Source organism: Lacerta agilis, chromosome 2 (genome assembly GCF_009819535.1).
Source record: "Lacerta agilis isolate rLacAgi1 chromosome 2, rLacAgi1.pri, whole genome shotgun sequence".
In the NCBI taxonomy this organism is placed as follows: Eukaryota; Metazoa; Chordata; class Lepidosauria; order Squamata; family Lacertidae; genus Lacerta; species Lacerta agilis.
In genome coordinates this window covers 37,846,489-37,867,320 of record NC_046313.1, presented here as the reverse complement: position 1 = coordinate 37,867,320, position 20,832 = coordinate 37,846,489, and the positions used below count along the sequence as shown (strand labels likewise).

Here is a 20,832-nt window from a genome sequence, read left to right as displayed (position 1 = left end):
TTTATATCCCGCCCATCTGGCTGTGTTTCCCCAACCACTCTGGGCAGCTTATAACATATAAAACACAACAAAACATTCAACAGTAAAACAACAAGATATCCTATACAAGCAATAAACAAACCAATAAACCAATAAAATCAATAACAATAACAAACAGTTTACAGTTATACCCAAATTAAAGTAACTGCCAACCCCAGCTAAATGTTTAACCAACACCAACCTGAGAAAAATGAAACAGAGGAACCAAAATTAGAACCGTTTAAAACATTTTAAAACATTTTAGCCAGTTTCCCCAACCCAAGAGTTCTTCCAACAATGTCCCAGTGGCCTCTTTTAGCTGTTCATGGTGAGTGGCCCCCTAGGCCAGGTGGAAATGGGCCTTTCAGCAGGGAGCAGGTCTTTCTTCCAGCACAAAACATAAAACCTTTGAACAGTATTTACTTCACCAGCGCATGCCATGAGCACATCTGAAACCGCCCAGGGTGGCGCAAACATAGCTGTGGCCAATATAGGAAGGATGAGGCTTACGAGAATTTCTTAGAAATGCAGTGCACTGTGAGCCACATACTTCTGCACTCACGATCAGTTTTATCCTCATGTTTCCTTTTCTCTCACTTGAAGAAGAAAGAGGAAATGGTTGAAAGCTAAACAAATCTTATACAAGACAGGAAAAAATATAGCTCGCTCCACTTGCAGTAACAATAATGACTTACTTATCAGTGTGGGCATAAAAGACAGGAAAGGATTATAGAGAGTGAATTATGAAGTAGATCACTGCAGTCTTTTTTTGTGCTGGGAGTTGAATTGCAAGGCTCAGAGATATTTGGGGGAAATATAGTCTGCAGGCAGCTGCAGCCTCCGTCACCAGATCCAGGTTGAGCACAGCTGGTTCACCACCCCAATGGAAGGGTGAAAGGCCACCATCATCTGCTAAAGTTACCATATGTGTGCGCGCACACCTGCACAAATGCATGCACACATATGCAAGCAGGCAGGCAGACCAGCAGGCACCTTACCGAGGATCCCCTGAGAAAATCCAATCCACATCCAGTACATTATTTGCAGTGCAAGCACCATCAATTATCTTTGCTCAAGCTTTGAGAAAGTCTAATGTATGAATGAATTCCAGCTTTGAAACCTCTTGCATTATTCTACATCTCAAGCTGCCTAGGGACTTTAAGATCAGAGACAGAGTATCCACAGAGCCCCAAATGCTCTGCTGTTGTTCCATGTGCACTCAGATTCTTAAATATGCTCCTTTAAACACACAAGGACCAAAACAAAGCTATCAAAAGGCCCTGCTGGAAGTTTGTGTCCTAACATGCAAGTGGATTTACCCTTTCACAGATGGACCGATAACCACTGTCCTGGCAATATCATTACAAATGCCAAAATACATATATGTGTAGGTCCTCTAAATTAACAAGAGGCCAAATCAGATGATACATCTCCCCTGGTCCAGCCCAGAGCATGGAAGGGAGAAAGCATGCACAGCTGCTCCACATGCACTGAGTGTGCTAGCCCTGCCTCCTCCATATGGATTGTGTTAATGCCACCTAACCATCTTTCAGCCGACAAACTTGGGTGAAAAGTCATATGGACCATTTGCTACGTGAAAGGAGGAACTCAGCCACATGATTTGCAGCTGTGTGTGTTGAACTGCATGCACATATGTTTGTATGTTCTGTTCCCATGTATAGCTCAGTGTTACGAGCATCTGCTTTGCATGCCCTGGCATCTTCAGGTAGGCTGCGAATGTCTCCCATCTGAAGCCCTAGAGAGCTGCTACCTGTCAGTGTAGAAGACAATAATGAGCAAGATGGACCAGTGCTCTGACTCAGGGCAAATTCGTTTGTGCATATGGGGGTGGAAAAGGAAGGGCTGGCATACTGAGAGGAGCTGTGTGCACTTTCTCCCCCATCCTCCTTGAGCTGGATCGGGAAAGATTACAACAAACTTTATTTGCATAGCCTACAGGCCATTGCATCAAAAAGACACATATTACAGATACTAGTAAAAACCCTATAAACCAATAAGGTGGGCTGAATCAGGATTCGGCACAACACAATTAAAACAAAATAAATGAGATCTTAATTATGAGTTCATGCAGAGGGCACTGTTATCATTCAGCTGACAGCCCTCAATTTCATGGCCCTCTCAACAAATCTGGCTACCTTCTCCATTGTCTGGATATTCTGGTCTGCCAGGAGGAAAATCAGTATGTCCTTGGACGAACGGCCCAGAATGGCAAGTATAAGCGGTGTGACAATCTCTTCCCTCAAGTCTTTATATAAGGGGCAAGACAGGAGTACATGTGACACAGTCTCCACATTACCGACTCCACAGGGGCAGAGTCGATTCTGAAATGGTGTTTTTTTGAGAATCGGCCTTCAAGAACAGCGGAAGGTAACATATCCAGTCTGGCCAATGTAAAGGCTCATCTATATTTTGGAGTGGTTAAATTGGACAGGTATGCTACCCAGGAGCCCAGGTAGGAGGGGGGGAAGATGACTGTACCATGCACATCTGTCACCCCATTGATTGCCAGGGTTGATTCGGCTGATCTGGCTGGCTAGGCGGGTGTCCCCTTCCTCCCTCACCACTCCATGTGCGTCCCTCCCAAAGCTGCGTGCTCGGTGGAAGAGGACGACCATCCCAGATAAAAGGAGTGTACCGTTCTTCAGTCAAGGGTATACGATAGCTGCGCTCCCCTGCTAGAACCTCCAAACAAGCTCAAGATCAGGAAAGACATATCCAATGCATTGCACATATTGCCACAAAGCAAAAACAGAGCAGTCCTTATGCAAGAGAAAAAATGAGTGCAACTTATTCCAAGGAAAGAATTGCAAGAATTAAGGACTGGACACTGCTAGTCAACAGGGAGTCTTAGGTGTAACCCCTTGGCTACAAAGGAAAGTTTGCCTCCTATATCCATGTGCTCCTTCAAAAACAGAGTTCTAACATGGAAAGTTAACTCTTTGATTTGGTGGCACCAGAGCCACATAGTTCACAGAACTGAAGGAATTAATGTTTGCCAATGGCTTTGTATTCTTAATGTGCTATTAAAACACTAGTTTAACTGATCATTAATAAACTCAGGTGTAAATGGAAAGAAAAGATTCTGGAATCCAGAATTCAAGGTTGTTAGGGGGCTCATTTCATTTCGTTTTCTTTCTTTTTTAAAAACTTGATTAAAATGTTATGGGTCATTTGAATAAGGGTGTCTTGCAATAGCTTACTTCGTCTGTGAACAACCAGGGTGGGAGATGGTCTTACTGCTGGGGTCTGGGTCTGCAAATGTGTTTCAAAACTGTGTAGCCATGACCGTTTTTGAAAGGAACTAGAAGCTGACCTCATTACCGTGCAAAAAATTCTTCATGAAATTGTTTGTGAAGCTCACAAATGTGGATTAAACTTTTTTTTAAAAAAGAAAACAAGCACAAACAATTTTAAAGAGGTTGCATTTAACCCACAAGAACCACTTGTCGTAACCAGAGCATCCTGCCATGGGTACCTCAGATGCAAAATATGGCCAAATCATCAACCCATGAAGTTACTGAAGAGTTAATTGGGTTAAACAAAAAAATGTAAGTGCAGGGGTGGATACATGGAAGTGGGAAGAGGTATCTCAGAAACATCTATGCATATAGGTTGCTAGAGCTTCTGTGTGAAGAGAAAATTGACTTATATACCTATAAGAAGGGGGCGGAAACCTACTTTGTCAGATTTGAAGCTTTTCTGCCTAATGCTTCATTTAAAGGGTTCTTCTGGCAGCTGTCCCTCCATTTTTGTCACACAGAAATCTGCTTCAATTTCTGGCAGAAATGCAACATAAAAAACAGAACAGGGTTGCTGTGGCTTAGTGGTTTTATCTGCTGATAACTTACATAAATGTTGACTGGAAAGTGGGTTAAAATTGTATCAATGGAATAATGCCATAACCACCACCTAGGTTATATTTGGTTGTGGAGTTCTTGTGTTAAATATACCAAGAAGAAAGTGCACCAAGAACTCTGGCTGGTAAATTTCAATGGTGGGAATAAATCCAAAAATCAAACAAAAGTATGTATTCTGAAAAGAATTACAAACTTAAACTAAGAATGCAAACTTTAACAAACAGTACAGCTTCAAGCTCACAATGATATGTGTGGCACAATAATTCGTTACATTATAAGGATACAAAAGGATACCCTTAACTTCGGCTCAATACATGAAATGGCCATTCTGAGTATGGACTAATATGAATTTGTTGTTACTTTAAAACTTTTGTATTCTTATAATGTAACGAATTATTGTGCCACACATATCATTGTGAGCTTGAAGATATATTGTTTGTTAAAGTTTGCATTCTTTGTTTAAGTTTGTAATTCTTTTCAGAATACATACTTTTGTTTGATTTTGACTTGTGATTTTTGACTTGTGAGTAGGATTTATTCCCACCATTGAAATTTACTGGCCAGAGTTCTTGCTGCAGTTTTTTCTTGGTATATTTGGTTGTGGGCAGAGAATTGACGACAGTACCAAAAATGTCAGCAATCTACAGCAGCAATAGATGATTATCACACAAGATTATTTGAAGAACTATGGAATAAACCCTGTAGTTTAGAGAAAGTCCAAAACATTTTAAAGACATGTGGAATTGCTTGAGTCAGATCCATTCAGCTTAGTGCTGTCTACACTGACTGGAATAACCTTTTGCATGGGAAGTAAATAATTCCTCTCCCACACAAAACACAGACCTGAGAAGCTGTAGACCAGGTGTAGGCAACCTAAGGCCCGTGGGCCAGATGCGGCATAATCGCCTTCTCAATCCGGCCCACGGATGGTCTGGGAATCAGAGTGTTTTTACATGAGTAGAATGTGTCCTTTTATTCTAAATGCATCTCTGAGTTATTTGTAGGGCCTGTCTGGTGTTTTTACATGAGTAGAATGTGTGCTTTTATTTAAAATGCATCTCTGGGTTATTTGTAGGGCATAGGAATTCGTTCATTTCCGCCCAAAAAATATAGTCCGGCCCACCACATGGTCTGAGGGACAGTGGACCAAACCACAGCTGAAAAAGGTTGCTGACCCCTGCTGTAGACAGAAGATTTTAAAAGGTTATCTGTTCACTTACAGATGAGCAAAAGCATCTCTAAGTTAATCACAGAAGGCTCTGAAATGTCACAAAGAAGGTCCACCTCAAGGCAACATCAGATGCCATTAAGCAAATAACTCAAGACTAGATCATATGGGCACATGCCATTGTCAGAAAACAAGAGATGGTAGCTCAACAGGGCCCACCCTATAATTTGCCATAGTAAGATGGCACCTATCAGGCAGATGTCATGAAAGAGCAGCAAATTGTTGGGTTATTCATTATTGTTGTATTTTTACTGCTAGAACAGGGAAGAAGCACTTGTAGGTTTTTCATCCAAATAACTTGAGTGACATTGGGTACTAGAATGAATTTGAAGGAATTAACATTTATTCCAGCATTGGGTATTATGCACCTTGACTTGTGTGTTGGTGGTGGGAGACTACGTTTACTGCTCTGACTCAGACAGAAAAATCTCTTGCACCAGCCCTGTCACAATTGCAACCCTAATGCTACTATTTTGGGGCAACACTGGCCAGTCACCAGGAAACACACAGGCATCAGCTGTATATTTTTGTGACTCACTTTCCTATGATGTGACTATAGTGTTCATAGTGGGAAGTGGGGGGGGGATAGAGAAACAGTACTCAACAATCAGAGAAAACCCCAGGAGGAGGAAATACTGCCATACAACAGTAAGGTTTCCTTGGTGACAGCAATGGTGAAGAAATCTTTGACTCTCTTAGTTCTGTGGATTTGACTAACTCTTCCACAAACTGCAAGGTTATGGGACTTTAGTTCTCTCATGCTCATAAAGTGTTTATTGTGCTTCCATGGAGGCCCATCAATTGGTTGCTTCATCAAAAGTGATCCTACCAGCTTTCCATACTTCTGTATTTTTTAAATACAGCAATTGCTCCCACATAAACCACGTTCAAGGGGAAGCACCAGATTCTGTGCTGGGAATTGTCTGTTGCAGTTTCCCAATCTGGACTATGACTTCACATCCCCTTTGGCTCCAGCCACTTCCAGTAACAAGTAACAAACTCCACTGCATCAGGCAAGTGAGGATCCATGTGTTTATTAAGAAGCCAAGACTGTTAAGACTAGTCTATGGAATGTCAAAATGGCCAGTTTGGGGTTAATGCATCAAAGTACATACTTATAAGGGCAATCTTACCCACCAGAGCAGCCAACCTCTGCAGAAAGCAGAGCTTGCAGTCAGTGGCAATCCACGGTTTGACTCACTAGTAGAGCTTCCTTCTGGAAGACAGAAACCTGGACACTGGCATCCATGCCTTAGTGACTTCCCATGTAGATTACTGTAATGTGCTGTACATGGGAATGCCTTTTATGATGGTTCAGAAATTCCATCTAGTACTGAACGCCATTACCTAACCACTGTTGGATGCTTGTTGTATGATCACATAACTCCTATTTGAAGACATATGCAAGTATTAAAAAGTTTCTTTCCCCATGTCCAATGCAAGGTACAGTACTTGGTTTTAAACTTAAAGGTAAAGGTAAAGGGACCCCTGACCATTAGGTCCAGTCGTGTCCGACTCTGGGGTTGCGGTGCTCATCTCGTGTTACTGGCCGAGGGAGCCGGCGTACAGCTTCCGGGTCATGGCAGCCAGTATGACTAAGCCGCTTCTGGTGAACCAGAGCAGTGCACGGAAACACCGTTTACCTTCCTGCCAGAGCGGTACCTATTTATCTACTTGCACTTTGACATGCTTTCACACTGCTAGGTGGGCAGGAGCTGGGACCGAGCAACGGGAGCTCACCCCGTCGCGGGGATTCGAACCGCCGACCTTCTGATCAGCAAGCCCTAGGCTCTGTGGTTTAACCCACAGCGCCACCCTCGTCCCTTTTGGTTTTAAACTTACAATGCCTTAAATGGTCTAGGTCCACATTATCTAAGCATCTTCTCCTATAATACTTCCCATCAAGCGTGTGTATCTACAGATTCAGCTCTGATCCAGGTTCTATCTATTCTGGATGCTATCTTCTGCTAGACTCGGGCATCTCCTAGAACAATCAGCATTATTCTCTGTACAAATAGACAGGAGGGAAGTGTGTTTGTTTGTGTATGGAATGGAAGCAGGGTGGGCTGGGGGAATCCAACAGCATCAACCAAATGATAATTTAACATTTTGCCCATTCAGTTCCTCTTTTTCTCCCCACTTCTGCTTTTCATTTCCAGTGCACCAACTCTGCTGACAGCAAAGTTCACTTTCTCAATTGGTTTCCAATAAACATTCTCCATTCATAACTATGTGCAGCCCAAGTCCCGGATTAAGTTCTACTGTACAAGCATCATGTGTTCTGTGGCAGATTTGACTTCTTTTCATTCTGCAGCACTTCAAGGGAAGGGAACCTAAGAAGCAACTGTGAATTATGAGTGCCCAGTCTCAATATATGGAAAAGAGGCTGGTTGATTAAGTACCAATACAAGTTCCAAAACCTATAGCTGGATTTGGGGGAACAGGAAAGGATGAAGAAATGTGTTTAATAATTTACTGTCATAATCTGAAAGTTGTCGGGTTGAACAGCAGCACACCAGCAATCACAAAATCACTATTACCCATTAACTCAACACAGAGGACTCAAACAGAGTGATCTACTCCTTAAGACGTTCCCAACTCTGGCTATTGGTCATAACATCTGGAGAGGATCCTGGGTTGTATTCAATCCATTAATTTCAATGGGTCTACTCTGAGTAAAGGTTAGGTACTTACAACCCCATGTTCGCTATTCCTGAAACAAAATCTTCTGAGGCATTGCCTTATCTATGCTTTTATTCCCAATTACAATTTGTTTCATTTATGCTTATATCCGTTCTTAGCACACATGCTAAGAGCTTGCACGAAAGTAATGCAGATGTATTTCAGTAAGAATACTTGACCACCATTTGACCAACATGTCACCAGTCGGTTGATCTTTCTCACCTTGTCAAGTGTTTGACTCTACTGCACATATTATTGCAGAATAAATTAATACAACCTACGGTATAGGTGGAAGTAGGGTAAGTGCTACAAGAGTTCCCCATTTTAGATCCATGAAGTGGTGGAAGGTATGACATCTCAGAAATCCGCAATTGCACAAGGCATGCAAAACTGACACATACATGAACTATGTGGAGATGACTCTTTCTTGTGTAGTACATGTTCATCTTCAGTTAGATAGAGGAAAGCACAGACGTACAAAGGTAGCTCACAAACTGTGAGAGATTCTGTACACAGCGCTTTTAATCATTTTTGCACCTGAACAGCCCAGATTTTGTACCAAATGCAGCTAGATTCTATCAGGGGCATTCTTAGCCCCTTGGCTGCCGGGAGCAGCCGCGGCATGAAGGGGTGCTGGGTGGCGGATTCAGGAGTCTTTGGGGGCTGCAAAGACTCCCGAATCCGCCGCCCAGGCTCCCTTGGCGGAGTGCAGGTTGGGGCAGGGAGAGGGGCAGGCCAGCGAGGAGGGGTGTCCCTCCTCGCTGGCCCGCCCCTCTCCATGCCCCGGCTCCGCAAGCCAGCCAGCAGCGGAGCTCAGCAAAGAGGCAAGGGGCGGTCCAGCGGGGAGGGGGTGGCGCCCCACCTCGCTGGCCCGCCCCTTGCCTCCATGCCGAGCTCAGCCGCTGGAAGGGGGGGCTATTTTCAGCGCTGCTGGGGCGGAGCCGCTGGGGCGGCCAGCGAGGGGGGGCGACACCCCTCCTCGCTGGCCGCCCCTGGGGCTCCACCCCGGCAGTGCCGAAAATAGCCTAAAAAGAATTTTAAAAAATAATAATAATAAAACAAGTTTTTAAAAAACCCCAGTGGGCGGGGCCGCCAGCCGATGTTTCACCCCCAGCAGGGGCACTGCCCGGGCCCCCCGCCCCCTCCGCCCCCCCTTGCGACGCCCCTGATTCTACAACTTGTTTAAGTAATGCAATTCTTTACTGAAGGGTGGTATATAAATAAATATGTCATTTTGTTTCTGTTAATGTTCTGCTGAACTTTTGGTTCGAAACTTTTAAGAACAACAGAGTGTATGTAAAATACACACACACACGCACGCACACCAGACATTACCAGTCTCACTCCTTATGAACCAGCCAAGACTGGATGCACCAAATTCTACATGCTGCACTTCTGTATCACAGAGCACATTCAGCATCATGGTGATGAAGTGAAAAGATTTTACTGACTTCAGTATCATAGTGTAAAGAAGCAGAGCTTAGCAATTAATCTGTTACTGGAGATGATCCAGACATTCTCCCTCCAAAAAGCACACCTGTCATTCTATTGCTGTGGGAGACCACACCATCATTGCGGGGGGGGGGGAAACCTCAGTGCTTTTTTACAGGAAAACACAATTTCCCTTCCTTTTTGATATCACTATCGCCGAATGTTGCAGTTGTGCAAATGGCATGAACACATACTGTCAATAAGGAAAATGCGGGCCCAACTCTTCCCACCTCCACATCGCAGTGGTGATAAGACGCCATGAACACCCCCCCCCCAGCTTCAGCGGCCTTGGAAATGTTTCTAGGGTTGGCACAAGCTCCCATCCTAAGTGCTCCAAAGCCACAACCACCTACCTTTGAGGATAATCTGGCACTATTCTAGGATACAGGAGATGTGGGTGGCCACATCCTTAACAGCAGCCACTAGAGAGATTTCAGAGACCTGCATCCCAAGGCAAAAGTGGAAACTGGTTTGCAGAAAGAGTAAAAGCAGAAGTAGCCAAAGGGAGGGGACCAGAAAGAGTGAGAATATTACACAGATTGAGCTTTTAGATATTTTCATCTCCAACATGGAATTTCCAGGTTGCTTCTTATTTTTCAATATTGCTAAAATGCTTTTCAGCTGTAAAGGCTGTATACCTAATACGCACACAGGCACACACATGACCCTGCAGGGAGCATGACAAATACGCTGGAGGCTTAAGTGCAGCTAATCCACAGAACCTATGAAGCACAGTCATTGTTATGCCACAGCCCCATTCCCTGCACCTGCCTGTGGAGACATTTAGTCATCATCACAAAGGCCTGTTCTTAATTCCAGGAGCAACCATGCTACCATTGGTTCCAAGATCAGATACACTGGTGGCTTTATTGCCAATAGAAGCATCTGGACACCCAACATTTGGGAGCGTGTGTGTGGCAGGTAGGAGAAAGGAAGTGAGGCTGTTGTCATAAACGAAAGGAGTCTCTCACTTCTCCAACATTCTTTAAAGCAGCCATAACAGAGAATACCACGAGGGTTACCATGAAGAAGGCAGTTCCCCATAATGTAGGATGACTCAAGGATAAGTGTTTGATGTCATGTGAATAGTTTCTTACATCTTGCTATTAACAGACTAAGCCTGCTTCCAAACAGGGGACTCCTAATGCTACCCAGACACCCGCTCCTCTGCTGTGATCTGCAAGTGGTATTGCAGTTGACTCTCCACACTCTCAGGAGTGTTGAACTTTTTCTATGTATACTTCCCATACCAGTGGGAATGCCCTGGCTGCTGTGGACAAGGCCATTTGCAGTTCAGAGAACACTCACTATAACCCTGGTGGTGGCTGTCATTTTATGAGCTTGTTTTTCTTGTAAATAAATGTTTTAATAATGATCACTAACACACTTTTCTGGCTTTTTTAAATGAAGGAGGTTTGGGGTTGCTATAACCATACTGCTATGATGCTATAAGTCCAGGCACGTCCAACAGGTAGATCAACAACTTTGTCCTAAATGCCAAAAAAAACGGGGCTTTCCTCCTCCCCAAAAAAAGCTCAACAACTTTGACCTGAACCCCCCAAAAGGGGGTAGATCACTGCCAGTTTTTAACTCTGTAAGTAGATCACAGTCTCTTGGGAGTTGGCCACCGCTGCTATAGTCTAATGGCACATACTATAATAATGCTGTAGCAGGGCTGGCGCGGGATGTTTTGTCCCCCCCCGGGCAAACCAGAAAAATGCCACCTCTTCTTCCATAGCTCCCTGCTGCCACCCCACCGCCTTCTCTGCACCCACCTGGCAGAGGGCATGGACAGCTGTAGAGAAGGTGGGCTGAGGCGAAGGAAATGGGTGGGAGAGAAACGAGGAGGCCAGATCAACTGTATCACCTCATTTCATGGGCTGCCTGGCCCTGTGCTATATATAGCATGATGGTGTTATAGTGTTATGCCTCTCTTTCATATAAATAATAATAATAATAATAATAATAATAATAATAATAATAATAATAATAATAAAAGTTATAGCCAGAAAAGCATTTTAGCAATCATTTGGGAGAACAAAAATGAGGTCACAAAATGGCTCCCATCAGAAGTATTATAACAAATATGTGATGAGCAGTGATAGGTTCAGTTTTCCCCAAAAATGCCATTGCCCTTGTCATCCACCCCTTGCTCTTTTAAAAAAGATGGAAGGCACCTACACCATCAGAGATCATACTTCTCTTCCATTTTTCTGGGTGGGGAAAGTCAGACTTTTTGTGGTTTGACAAAACGGGGAGGAGCCACAGAGAAAATGTAGGATGGCACCATAGGAGAGTGGCATTGTGTGGATGTAAGTGAATGAAGCAAAACTATTCTACCCTGGAGTAGAAGCAACCCACATTGAATGGCAAGAGCTCACATCTCTCCCCCAAGACCTTCCCAGGAGAGGAGAACTGAAAGGAGGAAGTAGAATTTTAATTGTTGTTGTTGGGTTATTTTGCTTTGAGGTTTGCACTTTTTTATTATGCTGGGAAACTACTTTGGGACCTTTTGGCGAAAAGCAGTGAATACGTTCTATTAAAACATTGATTAACTTCAAACCCTTTCATCCCAGGCAGATTAGGGTGGTGGGGATGGTAAGATGTCTCAATGGAAGAAGCAGCATAAAGCAAGAAATTAAGCATGTGTGCATAGATAAGAAGGACGGAAGCAGATGTGCGGGTATCAGTAGGCGAAACCTTAATTTCTGCACGTAGAAATATGTACTATCACCATGAGCAGTTATAAGCCAGCAAAGTGTGTATTTTTGTTTGTGGTGGGTTGCTATGTCTTTGTGGTTAGATTATGATCTTGTGTTTATAAGCCGATAGCATGATTTTCTTTGTCTTGCTGGGGCCCACTAGCACCCACACAATTGCTAAAAGCCTCAGTGCAATGCTCCCAGGACACTTTTCTTGCATTTGTGTTACCAGCAAAACAAATTGGACAGTACTCATTCTATAAAGCAGCATCAGCTATCCACAGGTGAGTTTTGAAAATCTGAGATATCATTCCCTAGATCAGGGGTCCTGTGGCCCTCCAGATGTTGTTGGACTATAACTCCCATCACCCCTGACAATGGGCCATGTTGGTTGGGCTGATGGAACTTGGAGTGAAACAGCATTGGGGGGGGGGCACAAGTTTCACATCTCTGGCCTAAATGAACTTTTAGAGAGGTCTTTAGCAAACATCCCTATATTTTGCAAACCCATGCTTCCTCCAGACTTCTATTTTCTTCATGACCATAATGTCACAGGATTTCATGTTTTGATGTAGGATAAAAAAAGGGAACTTCCCCACCCCCAGACCACTGGCAGAATGAAGTAATTTCTCAGTATGCTGAAAATGTTTCTCAAATCTTTCCCCAAACTGCATGATATATGCAAAAATCCCCTTCACCTCCTGCCTCACATAAAACATCCAGCTTACATAGCCACTGATGCCCACCCTATTAAAAAATTAAGTACATCCCAATGCACAAACACCAGTGATCATAACTTAAGACAGTATTCCAAGTGCACCATATATTTGTACTAAGTCTTTAAGATATTATAAGTTTTTTTATTTTAAAAAATCATTTCCTAATGGTCCCTAATGTGGAGTTCGTTCATGAACCACACTGGCATTCTCTCAGTCCTAGTGCTACCTTGCCTGAACTGCAGTTTGCATTCTAGTAGTAGCAGAGCTTCCATTACGGTAGTTTACACAACAACTTCTCCCAGCTTTATAGAGTGAGTTGGTCCTATTCACTTTCCCTTTCAACTTTCTTTTTATCAAACCCCTCATTTGGGGGAAGTTTCCTCTTTAGAGGTCAAATGTGACTGTGTTGGACTTTCTTGGCCATTGATCACCTGCATATAGTGTGCTGAATTTGATAGCACTGTGATCACTGTTCCCAATCAGCCAAAAAACACTTGCACATTACGTAAGTCCTGAGCACCACTTACCGTAGGATTAAGTGGTTGCCTCCCCTCCTGTTCTTTTCCATTGCATTTCATCACCTCCATTCTTCTATGTTGGGTATAGTAGCAACCCATGGGTCAAGGGCTCGGGCCTTTTAAACATGCATGCTTCACCTCCCATTATTTACTGGCTTTACAGCTGTTGTCTTGCCTCTTCTAATCAGCATCCACTCCTCTTGGTTCTTGAACTTTGCATGAACCTCTAGGTAGAAAGCCTAAAGTTTGACCTATAGCTCAACTATTAACTACTATTCTACCTCAATCTATTGGCTGGCAGGTCATTTCCACAGCTCTGCAAAAGAAGATGAAAGTCCAGCTACTTAAAGATATAAACAATTCTACCAATGCAAAGTAATGAGTCTGGTCCAGTTCACCATTCTCAACCCTGTGTGAGTAACACAATTACCAAGCATGGGCAAAAACATCACAGTGTTTTATTACACAGCCTGCATCTCAGGCCCCCATGTATTAGCAGATACTGTGAGAGGAGAAGCATGGCCATGGGGATTAGCTAAAGAACAAGATGGGGCTGGCTAACCACCAGCTCTCCGTGTGCTATTGCACTCAGATCATGAAGAGTTATAGTCCAACAACATCTGAAGGGCCACAGCTATTCCTGGTCATAGGAAGCCATATTATACCAAGCCAGATCACTGGTCTGTCTAGCTCGGTGCTGGTTTGCAGAAGCTCTTTGGGGTTTCAGGCAAAGTTTTTTCGCCCAGCTGTAGCTGAACCTTCCAACATTGGATGTACCTGAGTTCAGAGGCAGATTTAGGGAAGCGCAACCAGTTTGCCCACACTGGTGGTCACCGAGCTGAGAGGGCACCGTAGGGGGCACTGCAACAATGACTAGCAATTGAAGGCAAAAGGAAGGGGAGCACCAAATTTTGGCACCATTGCACAGGACACCACTGAAATGTTTAAGTCCAAAGTCTGCCACTTCCAAGTTCTAGCCTTATCAGAGGTGGGGGGGGGGACCCTTTTCCCTATCCACTTTCTCTACACCCTGCATAATGTCCAGAGGAAGAAGGGGGTGGAGCCTTTTATCTTTGCAATGAGGCCCCAATTTAGTAGCCCCACAAGATTGCTTTTCATCACTGACTTGGGGAAAAAATAGGGGAATAAAAGCTGTACAACAGTATCAGGCAGCAGGTGTCTTGCAAATAATTTTTCTCTACAGGGTGTTGTTCACTGTTGGCTCTTTTGAAGGTGGCAGGACACGAGTATGTGCCCTTGTTTAGTGGCACAAAAATAGACAAAAAATGTTTCTTGCCTCAAGACGTGATTTATATAGTGCACTACTGCATTATATCATATTGTAGACCCTGACAGGGACAACTCTACCATTAGACAGAGCAAGGCAACTAATTTGAAGTAAATAACTAAATAAAATAATAAAATAATAATAATAATAAACCCAGTGAATTGTTATTTATTATTGGCCCCATCTGCACTATACATTTAAAGCAGTATTGTACCACTTTAATCAGTCAAGGTTTCCCTGAAATTTCCTGGGAACTGTGGTTAATTAGGGGGTTTCCTAAGAACTTCTAGCATCCTTAATGTTTTTATTATGTTTTTATATGTGCTGTAAACTGCCCAGAGTGACTGGGAAAACCCAGCCATATATATAATAAAATTATTGTTGTTGCTGTTATTATTATTATTATCAAACTGCACTTCCCAGGATTATTTGGTGAAAGCCATGACTATTTAAAATGGTATGCTTCTGCTTTAAACCTACAGTACAGATGAGGTATTTTTTTCATTTCTGCTCTCATGGAAAGAGGGAGCCAATTGTGGGATATTCTGTCTCAGGTGCCAAAATACCTTGACCAGTTTTGGAGACTCTGCACCTTGATTTTAGGATGTGAAATAACTTGGTTGCTTCACCACAGATAGGAGAATGTCTTGGGCCAGGGTCTGGAGCCTGGCCTGTGTAAATCCCAGATCTGCTCTCCTATGAATTGACAAACACCAGGAGTACAAGGCAAACTATTGTATCAATACATGTGAACCGTTTTTAAAAAAACAGCCAACATGTTTCATGAATGCAGATGGCTAAAAACAATAGAGGAAATAGAAGGAAGTGGCACCTGGAAGGATGCTTGTTTTGTTTACACAAAGTTCCAGATCCAGGATACAATCTAAATAGATATACTATGCTGGTGACTTGGAATAACTCCTCAAGGGAACAGTCAACATCAAGCAAAAACAATGGGAGGCATTTTGAAAGATTTATAACACCGTAACTTGAAAGTCATAATTGAGAGTTTACAAAATGAAGATGTGATAGAGCAGAAGAGACAATGTACACAATCATCTGTAGCAGTGCTCTGGAAGTTTTTTTGCTCCATTGGTTTTTGTTCTTAAATATATAGGACAAGCAGGTGAGTAGAGGACATTCCCGATGTCCATTGAGTTTCACAGCTCCTTCCCACAAGGTTTCCTCACAGTTAAGTCACATAGTGATGGACCTGCTCCCAAGTTGCATGAATAAGATGCCTGCTGTATTCAGGCAGCCAGATTCAATTCAAGGTGCAGAGACTAGATGGTTCAGGAGTGATGGGAGGTAGCTCAGCTGGCAGAGCATGAGACTTTTAATCTCAGGATTTTGAGTTCAAGCCCCACCTTGGACAAAAGATTCCTGCATAGACTAGATTATCTTTGTGTTCCCTTCCAACTCTATGATTCTGTGATAAAGAGGTAAGGAAGGAGAAATAAACATCCAAAGAGAAAACAATGCTGTGAGCAGCCAATTAGATCATTTCCCCCTGCAACACAAAGTCTGCAGACTTTTGACACACAAAGTGACTGCAGCATGGAGCATTTGGGGAAGAGGGATCCAACATGAATGTACAGTTTCATGTATGGCTGTGGTAGGAGAGAGAAAAATAAATGGGAGATGAGGCACTGGAAACCAGGAGGAGACAACTTTGTGTGGAGTGTCAGCATCATGTTAAGATTCTCTTGCTTTAAGACCACTTTTTCTGCTTCATATGGGCAATCGTTTAGCCTGTGCACTCATTTAGGTGAAAATTGTAAAAGGTTTTCCAACACACACTAGAGCTCAAGGTAGTCAAGATTAAGACATAAATCAACACACGTCATATGTTCATCCAACTCAACTCTAAAATGAATGAAGCTTTTGTTCCCAATGACTGTTCTCAGAAGGGTATGTACGGCTTTGACTCCTTTGAGACTTAAGCCTTTCTTTGGACTTCAAAACTATTTTCATTTAGGGAATAGTGGATGTTCGTCCGCCCGTCGTCGTCGTCCCCCCTCCCCACATCCACATTCTTCTTTACTTACAGGGGGAACATATGTATTGCAAAAAGCAGACAAAATTAAAGATCTAAAAAGCATTTAGAAAATTGATTTCATTCGTTCACTTCCAAGGGTATTCTGTACATTTCCTATTTGCTAAAAGGGGGGGCGGGGCGGGGGAAGCAGAACATGTGTTTTACCAACAAGGCTTCATAGAGGACACTAGAACTAGGAAGGGGTGAAGTGGGGGCGGGGAGAATTGTGCTACCAAAGTAGCAGTTGGCAGCTGGGTTCTTTAGCACCATAATGGCAGTGTAGAAAACTGTCTCATTATGAAAGCAGCGTACCCTCCGGAGTTCTCGTTTCTTAATGAAAGCTCCACTTTTAGCTACTACAGAAACTCACAGCCTCTTCTGTGGTACCAAATCTTCATATAAAGCCACACTGTAATTGAAACTAGTATTGATTTTATATATATATATAAAAGGATAGTAGCATCAGTCCATAAGCGTTTGAAATGGCAAACGCCTTAAACAAGGAAGCCCAAATTCAAAGCTTGACTGTATCATTTATCTAACGTGATTTTGAAGGCCCCTTACACAAAATTAGTTCTACGTCAACTCACAAAAAGAAACTGACAACCATAACAATAAAATATGCAACACCAAAAATAAAAAAGAAACCTGCAAGACATCACCAGCATTAAATCAATTCACACTCAGTGTGTAGCCTGTCACATACCACCAAATGTGTAGGAGCAGAGAATGGCCTCAGCCTTCCAGAAAGTAGTAATGCTTGTGCCAAGTGAGCCTCAGTGGGGAAGAACCTTCCAACCTTCAAACTGTAGCATCTAAAACTGTTGTTAGAGTTTGTTTCTTAAACGCATTTCACTTCTAGTTAACACATATGCAGCACAAGCCTGTCCATGTTTACTTGGAAGTAAGTCCTACTATGTTCAGTGGGACTTACATCAAGAGTCGGACATGACTGAACGACTGAACAACAACAACAACACATCCAGAGAAGGAATGCATAGCTTTGTAGCCTCAATGATGCAAATAGATCCTTTGTTGGTGTCACATTCCAAAACTGGACAGATCAGTGGATACAAGACGATCTAGAATAACAGTAATAATAATAAAGTATCCTTGCCATGGCTACGTGAAAATAAGTTTGAAGACATGACCCTGACCGATATTTCAAATGCACAATAAAATACAGTATTTAAACGAGCAAAGCAAGCTGTATCTCAGGATGAGAATGTGAACTCCTGAAGAGTTAGGCAGTAAAAACTAGAAGCAAAGTCTTGGGAGGGGGGGGGGGAATGGCACCTCTCCTGGAATTTAAGGTCAGGTATCCATGTGGTTTACAACCCATCAATGATCATTTGATTATATTTCAAATTAGTCAAACAACTGAGCTGTGGAGGAGGATTGATAAAACAAGATAAGGAGCTGAGGGGAATGGGCAGGCTAACAGTGGAAGACAATGAATGTGGAATTTAGACAAAGCACTTGTGACCAGAAAACAACACTGCATTTCACAACCTCTTAAGCAAGCTGCAAGAGCAAACCAAGCTCTGGGCACCCAGGAACAGACTGGCTAATGCAATCCACATTCAAGAGTGCTTCTGTGTTTTTACACCAACCAATTGACTAAATTGGCAAGGCCAATTCCCACAATAATTATTATCATACTGCAAAACAACAACAACAACAACAACAACAACAACACCCAGCACTGTATGGCAAAGTGGGGACGGGGGCAAATATAAGAAACATAATCAGCATCTCTACAAAGTAAAGAAGTAATTATCTTTTTACCACGCAGATACATTAACAAGTATGTGTTAATATTGAATACCATCAGATTCTTCAAAGTCCACATCATGTTATTTTCAGACATGTCCATCAGCCTGGGAATAAGCAATGTGCTCATATACTGCCCCAATGATAAATAATTGCCAAAGTGAGGTTAGGGGACTTAAGAGTGCAATCCTTAACCCACTTATCTGGAAGTAAACCCGGCTACACTGTTAGGAACCAATAGATACACACACCCGGAGTAAGCCCAAGTGACAAACATTGAGTCTCACACCTGAGTAGACATGCATAGGATTGCACTGTTAGTGTCCACACTGGAAGTCACCGCCAGCACCAACTTCCTGAGGCATGTAACGCAGGTGTGGGTGCGGCTTTTCAGATACTGTTGGACTCCAATTCCAATCCGCCCCAGCCAGCACAGCCACTGGTCAGGGATCCCCTGAGTTGTAGCAGCCCAGTGGCATTTGGTAGGACATCAGTTCCTGGTATAATGGAAAGAGGAAATAACCAGGTGGTCGTTCACCCCAGATGAGAAAGTACACATCCGCACCAATCACAGTTCTAGAAGCTGTGTAGACATAGTATACCTTTAAAGCACATTCAAAGTACTTCCCTTCCCAGCAGAAAATAATCTTGGCAAATGTAGTTTGCCACTCATAGAGCTATAATTCCCAACACCCTTAAACTACAGTTCCCAGGATTCTTCAGGGGTGTGTGGGTGTGCTTTAAAGGTCTAGTGTGTACAAAATGCAGAGTATGAAGTAGCCTGAACCTTCCATATTTTTCCTTGCACCTCTACTGACAAATAAATACACATTTGGTTACAGTTTACCGGAAGCAATGTATTATTTAGGATTCCCCCTCTCCCCCGAAATATGCCCCAGGTTGATTTTGCAACACATGAGGGGAGGGGAGGCTGAGAGCTAGAAGAGGAAAATGAAGGAAGTGCTGAATATAGTTTGCTGGGCTCTCATCAGGGCTGTAATTCTGGAGTGCAGGAGGGGAAAACTTGGATTCTGGTATTGGGAACAAGATTCAGTTTCTCTAGGATCTTTCTTTTAAAAAGAGAGCGCTCTTACAAGTTTCTAGTCCTTACAAACGTAAGGTTTGCAACAAACTACAGAAATCTCAGAAGGGGACATTTCAGCCGGAGGGGAGGGGCTGAAAAACAGTTCCGGTAGTTGTGGGGAGGACGCCCTCCGTGCCTTGAATAGCTCCTTCCTCCCTAACCGGAATAAAACGATGCAAAGCAGTAAACACAGCAAAATGGTGCGAAATGTATATTTTAAAAAATTAAAAAGTTGTTCCCGTGGGCTCAATGTGCAAGCTTTATCCGTGTCCGCATTCCTTGACATAGAAATTGGATTGAACTGGTGCAGGATTCACACCCTGACCATGACCCATTTCCCCTCCCCAACTCCGTAGATGCACACTTCTAGCTTACCATGCACACACGCGTCAAGGCAGCTAAAGTTGCCGAACGTTCTTGAAGGGCTCCGGGAAACCCAAGAGAAGCAAGTCCTCTCTTGGGTTCGCAGGGAAGTACGTCAAGCGGGTCGCCCCCCCCCCCAGTCCATTCCCCGTTATTCGTTTCCAAGAAATGGCACGAGGCAACGCTCACTGGTGAAATTATCCATTTTATATTCCCACTCACCCACCCACCCTCAAATCTCTCCCTCTCTCTCTCTCTCTCTCACACACACACACACACACACAAAGAGGGGCTTCATCAGAATTCTGGAGGAGGACCAGGGATGTTGCAAGATTTCCTCACCGAACCGGGGCTCCACTCGATGGCCTCTACGCTCCCTTCCCAAAGCAGAGGCGGCATCCGTGTGGCCCCGAACCAACAGGACGCGTTTCTGAAACGGAGACGCCTTGCCCAGGCAACCTCAGTCAGGATGAAGCTTCACCACTGACATCCGCCGGGCTTCTCAGTCCGCCTCGGAGCCAGCCAAACGCCCCCCCCCGGGCCCCCTCCCAACGAAGCCTGGTCACGAAGCTAAGAGACACCGGGACGCGAGCCCCTCCCGCCACTTTGGAGCAGCCGCGAGCTCTCCAAGCCCCAGCTCAGTGCTGCGACGACGCCCCCCGACGACCGACCTGCTCTGGGCGCCTCCTCCCTGCGTCTCGCCCATCCTCGGCGGCAGCCTAGCAGCAGTGGCGGCGCTTCAAGTCCTCCGCGCCGCGGCGCCCGGGGCAGCCCTCGCCATCGCCGTCCCGCCGCGAGCAACACTCTGCAGACGTCGAGCTGCTGCTCAGCTGAGGGAAGAGGCGCGAAGCAGCCGCCCCAGGCTGGCCCCGCCCCTTCCCCGGGCCAGGTGGCGGGCGGAGGAAGCCAGCCGGGCTCCCTCAAAGCGGCCGGCGGGCAGGAGCGGGGCTGAGGCGCGAGGCGTTGTTTGTTGACCGACTCGGTCGCTATCTCCGCCGCCTTCCCCCAACCAAGTAAACCCGCCCTTTACTTCCTCATTTCCCGCCGCTG

The 20,832-nt window shown here is 44.1% G+C and overlaps 1 protein-coding gene across 1 annotated transcript in view; it reads right to left on the bottom strand.

Moving 5' to 3' along the window:
* PIK3R5 (phosphoinositide-3-kinase regulatory subunit 5) overlaps window positions 1-20,590 on the bottom strand; it is a 53,424-nt gene extending 32,834 nt beyond the window's left edge. The window contains exon 1 of the mRNA XM_033139564.1: window positions 20,454-20,590. The gene's annotated coding sequence lies outside the window, so the exon portion shown is untranslated. The remainder of the gene's footprint in view (window positions 1-20,453) is intronic.
* Window positions 20,591-20,832: the final 242 nt, after the last annotated feature.